This window comes from Leptinotarsa decemlineata, unplaced genomic scaffold (genome assembly GCF_025532065.1).
Source record: "Leptinotarsa decemlineata unplaced genomic scaffold, Ldec_3_MD MMD2_tig00026336_RagTag_RagTag, whole genome shotgun sequence".
Lineage (NCBI taxonomy): Eukaryota > Metazoa > Arthropoda > Insecta > Coleoptera > Chrysomelidae > Leptinotarsa > Leptinotarsa decemlineata.
The window spans coordinates 14,422,228-14,430,653 of NW_027412692.1; the positions used below are offsets into that span (position 1 = coordinate 14,422,228).

An 8,426-nucleotide genomic window follows, 5' to 3' on the forward strand; every position below is an offset into this window, starting at 1 on the left:
CCGAATCCCAGCAGCCCTGCGCAAGGCCTGCGCTGGTCCGCCCTGCGCAGGGCGGGTGTGCGCAGGGCCGGCCTGCGCAGGGTGGGTGTGTGCAGGGCCTGCGCAAGGCGGGTGTGCGCAGGGCCTGCGCAGGCCAGCCCTGCGCAGGGCCTCCGCACACACGCCCGGCGCAGGGCGGCCCTGCGCACACCTGCCCTGCGCAGGGCGGGCCAGCGCAGGCCCTGCGCATGAATGTCTTGCCGCCGAGATTCAAAATTTGTTGTGATACTTTTGGTAGCCATTTGCTAATTTTCGAATTTATGTCTAAACTTCTCGATTTTTCGGATTAACCAAGTATGATCATCTTTTATAAGAATAGGAAATTTTTATTCTTGGCATTTGGATGCTGGTAAAACATTCAACTCACTTGTTGGATTCAATTGCTTATGGAGAACAGAATGTTACTGATTGGAATTTTGGCTTCTTGGAACAAAAGTAAACCTATAGGCCACACGACACTAAAGGCGAGTTGATATTTATCAACGAGACAACTCATATATTCAGAGAATGAGCTTGATCATTCTGTCCAGACTCCAGACGTATCGTCCTGGACATCACTTCCAGTGAACCGTTTCCATCTAATATGAATTGTTTCATTTTAGGCTTTCCTCGTGTTAGTATTGCTATAAGACTAGACATCCTTGCATGAATGCCTAATACAGTAGTAGCAGTAGTTACTAGTTAACCGCTGTTGTACCGATCATAATTGTTGTACGGACAGAGCACTGCAGACCTAAGTTTGGAACTCTAAAACCATTCTTGTTCTGCAAGCCACCTTGAGGGAGACACACACACACACACATATAAGCTTAGTTATTAAGATAGGGGCAAATAACTTATCAGAGACTAGATTTTTGATGCTTGATCTATTATCTCAACAAAGATTTATGTTCTTCAAACCTGCCCAAAAGAGGAAGAATATTAATGTAGGATATATGATTTTATGCCTATGTAGATGAATTCACTCTCTCAACCCACTGTAAGCTGGCGATATAGCTATAAAGGGGTGTTGGTGAGGAAACTTTTTTGCAGTTTGAGTCGAACTGCAGTTCATCGAGCAATACATGAAGTATCAATTCGAATAGTTGAAGTGATGGGTGCAGAATGTATAGTATTCCCTCAGAATATTCGGGAAAGGAATGTATTGAAAATGGCTTTCATGGAGAAATGGAGAGGACAATTTGCTGTAGAAGGAATGAGGGTTAGAGATAGAATTGTCCAGCAGTATTACCTGTTGTAATTTGTAGGAAATCGAACTGTAAACTCTACTGAACCAGGTTTTAATCATGAATATACAAACGATACATTTTATGTATTAACAATGACATTAAAACTCATTCAATCAACAACGATTTCCAAGGAATCATAAAAACAAGATCAATCAAAATGAAGTGAACATGGATTACTTCAACACTCCCACTCTTTGTTCACTTCGAAGACGTTACCCACAGACCTTGTCGATTTCTTGAAAATTTTTCTCGTGGTAAGGGTTTGGTTAAAATATCTGCCAACTGGTTTTCTGATTGGGTGTAAACAACAGTGATATTTTTTTCGTTTGTGATGATCATTATAGCTCACCAACTTCTATTGTCAACAAAAAGTTCCGTTGGATTCGAAACGTCAACATCAATTTCTTTAAGCAACCTTCTCAACCATATTATTTCTAGGGCGGCATCCCAAGCTGCAATATATTCAGATTCTGTCGTGGATGTTGCAACACTTTTGTCGTTGAGATGTCCATGTAACTGGACAACCTGGTAATAAAGTAACATAGCCAGTTGTTGAATATCTAGTATCAATGTCTCCTGCAAAATCTGCATCTGAATACGCTTTTAAACATTCGTTGCTCCCACCATTGTATAGAATTCCATAACTTTTAGTACCCTTTAGGTATATGAAAATACGTTTGACTGCTTCCCAGTGCTGCTTTCCTGGATTTTCCAAATATCTGCTAACTCTGCTCACTGAGAATGATATATCTGGACGAGTGACAACCGCTAAAAACATGAGACGTCCTATAGCTTCTCTGTACGGAATATTTTTCATATATAATATTTTTCTTCCTCATTTTGGGGGCTTTGACCTGCATTCAGAATAACATTCATTGTGGAAGTCCATTTTGTGTCTCTTATGTGATGGTTCCACATCATCTCTCTGGGGCATAGTCTTTGATGTTGAAGGTGTCTTCGATGTTGACGGTTGGTTTATGTTCTTCAAACCTGCCCAAAAGGGGAAGAATATTAGTGTAGGATATATGCCTATGTAGATGAATTAATTCTCTCAACCTACTGTAAGCTGGCGATATAGCTATATCTAAGGTAAAGTATAACTTCAAAACGGCGACGTCTCAAGTATTGAAGAGACATCCTCCTTTTTTCCTTGGGGAGCCTGGGTTCATTAAAGTCCCCTTAGAATTGAAACATTTGTGCTATATAGGTGTAATATAATTTATATCTTATGAACATTTTGGTATTGTTTACAATTAGAAAAGTGAAATCTTCTCACATTTGAAACTTTGAGGCCTCAGGAGCTCAAGGCTCCCTGCCAGTATTATAGGGGGAATCCTATGATAAAGGTTGAATAAAATTTATAAACTGACAGGTAAATCAAGGGATTCGTTAACAAATTTGGAATCAACTGAGAAAGGTGTAGATGTTAGGGAAAGGAATTATGAATATTTTAACTGGATTCGAGTTTGATTCGATCGGTTACCGTTTAGAGTTAATTTCCCGTTTTCGTTTTGTATGCTATATAAGCTCCGGGGTTGATCAAGCGGGTGGCGCTCTACCCTCCATCTTATCCACGCCCTTCTTCACTGTTAAAAAGCTGGCGGCCTACCCTGGGAGCTATGATCTCTCTCTATCTAGTCTAAATTTTATTTTGTTGAGAGTGAAGTTCACGCGGACGCCACCTAGTGTTCACCAGCTGAACTTATTGAAATGCAGATCCAATTGAAATGTAGACATTTTTCTGGCTATGGAATGTTTTATTGTCGGGGTTACATAGTTCGTACCCTCACAAACAGATGGCAAAAAAGGTGCCAAATCAATTTTTTCTTTCCGTGATTTCGTTTTTGGAAATTACATCCGATTACATTACTAAAAGCATTGGGTATCATTATGAAACTATACTGTGACGCAACTCCCTCTCCTAACCCTTGAATTTTTTTAGTACAGAAGAGTCATTGTAGAAACCGAGTATTCCTATCGAGTATTCTAATTGGTTCGTTTACGAAATGATATGCTATTCAACGGCTCGTATTATCGTTCATTTCTGAAACAGATAGATATCAAGTTGACAATGTTATTGAATTTTAAAATAAGATTCGTTGATAGAAAAGTTTACGCGGACGCCGCCTAGAGTTGACTAGCAGAACTTACTGGAATGAAGATCCAATGGAAATGTAGAAATTTTGTGCCTATGGAATGTTTTCATGTCGAGGTTATATAGTTCACGCCTTCACAGATAGATGGCAAAGGAGGTCCAATAGGTCATACGCATGTAATATAAAATAGCTCATTTTAATTTTTTTCCTAATCTATTTTGATACCAGATCAATGTAAATGGGTTCACATGACTATATACTTTATAAATTTCGAATAGTTCATAATTGAACTACATACATACAACAGAAGTACATCTATGTTGATTCTCTTCTTTTACTTGTATGAGACTGAAGCTTTACTTTTCATAAAGTTATTTTGTCTGAACTCGGACGTAATTTTACAAAACCCACAAAAAATCATGATTACTTTCATAATCGATAATGATCCCATGTTATTCAAAGTCTAAAGTCAGAAAATCGAGATTGAAGTCATTGAATAAAATGAAGAAATCAAAATCATTGTGAAATGATATCCAACAAAATAAATGTCAGGAATAATTCTCAGATGATGTGGTGCTGCAGGTTTTTCCGGGTTTTCCTGCAGCTGAAAAAGCAAATGCGCCACCGGAATCAATGAAGTCGCCCCGGAGCGCCAATGAATTTTTATTGTTGTATTTATTTTATTTTTATCGTTGTTTTAACACATTGTAATAATTCTGTAATTAAATATTCCAGTCATTCTCCCCAAAATATGGTAGATCGGTGACCAGAGCCGAGTTTAAACTGTGATGTGATCTAAGTTTCAACTGTCTCAGGAGCCAAGTTTCGACTGTGAAGGATGACGGGTTTCAATTTTGACGGGAGCTCAGTTTCAACTGAGGAAAAAGACCAGTTTGAACTGTTGCAGGAGTCGTGTTTCAACTGTGGCGGGTGCTGACGGGTCCCAAATGATATGCTATTCACTGGCTCGTATCATCGTTTATTCCTGAAAGAGATGGATATTGAATCATTAATAGATTGGTGGATGTAGCCGTCACTACGTGGTAGGAAATCATAATGAAAAAAAGAGAAATGAAACTCTTTATGTTTTTACCGCTTTCATTTGTAACTAACGTTACTGCAGTTTCATCCTATACGGTGTTACGGTTTCATTTTGTCATTCATTCTGTTTTGAGGTCGACGATTATTTAAACCTGAAATGAATACTTCCTTGAAAGTTTTGGGATATTTTAATACCTCGTCATTCGTTTAGTTCTCATTCACTGACAAACAACTACACAAGGATATATTCGAACGCATTAATTATATTCGAACACATATTCGAATCCCTTTAAGGATTCCGTGCTCTGACGGAACACGGAACGGTGAATTGACGACTTTGGTTCCGTGAATGTCTTGCCGCCGAGATTCAAAATTTGTTGTGATACTTTTGGTAGCCATTTGCTAATTTTCGAATTTATGTCTAAACTTCTCGATTTTTCGGATTAACCAAGTATGATCATCTTTTATATGAATAGGAAATGTTTATTCTTGGCATTTGGATGCTGGTAAAACATTCAACTCACTTGTTGGATTCGATTGCTTATGGAGAACAGAATCTTACTGATTTGAATTTTGGCTTCTTGGGACAAAAGTAAACCTATAGGCCACACGACACTACAGGCGAGTTGATATTTATCGACGAGACAACTCATATATTCAGAGAATGAGCTTGATCATTCTGTCCAGACTCCAGACGTATCGTCCTGGACATCACTTCCAGTGAACCGTTTCCATCTAATATGAATTGTTTCATTTTAGGCTTTCTTTCATCTGAATACCGCTTCCTCGTGTTAGTATTGCTATAAGACTAGACATCCTTGCATGAATGCCTAATACAGTAGTAGCAGTAGTTAGTAGTTAACCGCTGTTGTACCGATCACAATTGTTGTACGGACAGAGCACTGCAGACCTAAGTTTGTAACTCTAAAACCATTCTTGTTCTGCAAGCCACCTTGAGGGAGACACACACACATATAAGCTCAGTTATTAAGATAGGGACAAATAACTTATCAGAGACTAGATTTTTGATGCTTGATCTATTATCTCAACAAATATTTATGTTCTTCAAACCTGCCCAAAAGGGGAAGAATATTAGTGTAGGATATATGCTTTTATGCCTATGTAGATGAATTCATTCTCTCGACCTACTGTAAGCTGGCGATATAGCTATAAAGGGGTGTTGGTGAGGAAACTTTTTGGCAGTTTGAGTCGAACTGCAGTTCATCGAGCAATACATGAAGTATCAATTCGAATAGTTGAAGTGAGGGTGCAGAATGTATAGTATTCCTCAGAATATTCGGGAAAGGAATGTATTGAAAATGGCTTTCATGGAGAAATGGAGAGGACAATTTGCTGTAGAAGGAATGAGCGTTAGAGATAGAATCGTCCAGCAGTATTACCTGTGTTGTAATTTGTAGGAAATCGAACTGTAATCTCTACTGAACCAGGATTTAATCATGAATATACAAACGATACATTTTATGTATTAACAATGACATTAAAACTCATTCAATCAACAACGATTTCCAAGGAATCATAAAAACAAGATCAATCGAAATGAAGTGAACATGGATTACTTCAACACTCCCACTGTTTGTTCACTTCGAAGACGTTACCCACAGACCTTGTCTATTTCTTGAAAATTTTTCTCGTGGTAAGGGTTTGGTTAAAATATCTGCCAACTGGTTTTCTGATTGGGTGTAAACAACAGTGATATTTTTTTCGTTTGTGATGATCATCATAGCTCATCAAGTTTATAGCACTTCTATTATCAACAAAAAGTTCCGTTGGATTCGAAACGTCAACATCAATTTCTTTAAGCAACCTTCTCAACCATATTATTTCTTGTGCGGCATCCCAAGCTGCAATATATTCAGATTCTGTCGTGGATGTTGCAACACTTTTGTCGTTGAGATGTCCACGTAACTGGACAAACCGATAATAAAGTAACATAGCCAGTTGTTGAATATCTAGTATCAATGTCTCCTGCAAAATCTGCATCTGAATACGCTTTTAAATATTCGTTGCTCCCACCATTGTATAGAATTCCATAACTTTTAGTACCCTTTAGGTATCTGAAAATACGTTTGACTGCTTCCCAGTGCTGCTTTCCTGGATTTTCCAAATATCTGCTAACTCTGCTCACTGAGAATGATATATCTGGACGAGTGACAACCGCTAAAAACATGCTTCTCTGTACGGAATATTTTTCATATATTATTTTTCTTCCTCGTTTTGGGGGCTTTGAGCTGCATTCAGAATAACATTCATTGTGGAAGTCCATTTTGTGTCTCTTATGTGGTGGTTCCACATCATCTCTCTGGGGCATAGTCTTTGATGTTGACGGTTGGTTTATGTTCTTCAAACCTGCCCAAAGGGGAAGAATATTAGTGTAGGATATATGCTTTTATGCCTATGTAGATGAATTCATTCTCTCAACCTTCTGTAAGCTGGCGATATAGCTATATCAAAGGTAAAGTATAACTTCAAAACAGCGACGTCTCAAGTATCGAAGAGACATCCTCCTTTTTTCCTTGGGGAGCCTGGGTTCATTAAAGTCCCCTTAGAATTGAAACATTTGTGCTATAGGTGTAATATAATTTATATCTTATGAACATTTTGGTATTGTTTACAATTAGAAAAGTGAAATCTTCTCACATTTGAAACTTCGTGGCCTCAGGAGCTCAAGGCTCCCTGCCCTGCCCTGCCAGTATTATAGGGGGAGTCCTATAATAACGGTTGAATAAAATTTATAAACTGACAGATAAATCAAGGGATTTGTTAACAAATTTGGAATCAACTGAGAAAGGTGTAGATGTTAGGGAAAGGAATTATGAATATTTTAACTGGATTCGAGTTTGATTCGATCGGTTACCGTTTACAGTTAATTTCCCGTTTTTGCAAACAACTATACAAGGATATATTCGAACGCATTAATTATATTCGAACACATATTCGAATCCCTTTAAGGATTCCGTGCTCCGACGGAACACGGAACGGTGAATTGACGACTTTGGTTCCGTGAATGTCTTGCCGCCGAAATTCAAAATTTGTTGTGATACTTTTGGTAGCCATTTGCTAATTTTCGAGTTTATGTCTAAACTTCTCGATTTTTCGGATTAATCAAGTATTATCATCTTTTATAAGAATAGGAAATTTTTATTCTTGGCATTTGGATGCTGGTAAAACATTCAACTCACTTGTTGGATTCAATTGCTTATGGAGTACAGAATCTTACTGATTTGAATTTTGGCTTCTTGGGACAAAAGTAAACCTATAGGCCACACGACACTACAGGCGAGTTGATATTTATCAACGAGACAACTCATATATTCAGAGAATGAGCTTGATCATTCTGTCCAGACTCCAGACGTATCGTCCCGGACATCACTTCCAGTGAACCGTTTCCATCTAATATGAATTGTTTCATTTTAGGCTTTCTTTCATCTGAATACCGCTTTCTCGTGTTAGTATTGCTATAAGACTAGACATCTTGCATGAATGCCTAATACAGTAGTAGCAGTAGTTAGTAGTTAAATGCTGTTGTACCGATCACAATTGTTGTACGGACAGAGCACTGCAGACCTAAGTTTGTAACTCTAAAACCATTCTTGTTCTGCAAGCCACTTGAGGAGACCACACACACACATATTAAGCTTGTTATTAAGATAGGGACAAATAACTTATCAGAGACTAGATTTTTGATGCTTGATCTATTATCTCAACAAAGATTTATGTTCTTCAAACCTGCCCAAAAGGGGAAGAATATTAGTGTAGGATATATGCTTTTATGCCTATGTAGATGAATTCATTCTCTCGACCTACTGTAAGCTGGCGATATAGCTATAAAGGGTGTTGGTGAGGAAACTTTTTTGCAGTTTGAGTCGAACTGCAGTTCATCGAGCAATACATGAAGTATCAATTCGAATAGTTGAAGTGATGGGTGCAGAATGTATAGTATTCCCTCATGAATATTCGGGAAAGGAATGTATTGAAAAATGGCTTTCATGGAGAAATGGAG

General features: G+C 38.1%; 2 long non-coding RNA genes across 2 annotated transcripts; both read right to left on the reverse strand.

Moving 5' to 3' along the window:
• Nucleotides 1-1,300: 1,300 nt before the first annotated feature.
• On the reverse strand, nt 1,301-2,527 carry LOC141485793 (uncharacterized). Its single transcript, XR_012467461.1, has 2 exons — nt 2,329-2,527; nt 1,301-2,258 (listed from the first exon to the last, which is right to left on the reverse strand). It is a non-coding gene; the product is annotated as an uncharacterized lncRNA (long non-coding RNA).
• A 3,311-nt stretch (nt 2,528-5,838) lies between these two features.
• On the reverse strand, nt 5,839-8,249 carry LOC141485787 (uncharacterized). Its single transcript, XR_012467455.1, has 2 exons — nt 8,153-8,249; nt 5,839-6,772 (listed from the first exon to the last, which is right to left on the reverse strand). It is a non-coding gene; the product is annotated as an uncharacterized lncRNA (long non-coding RNA).
• Nucleotides 8,250-8,426: the final 177 nt, after the last annotated feature.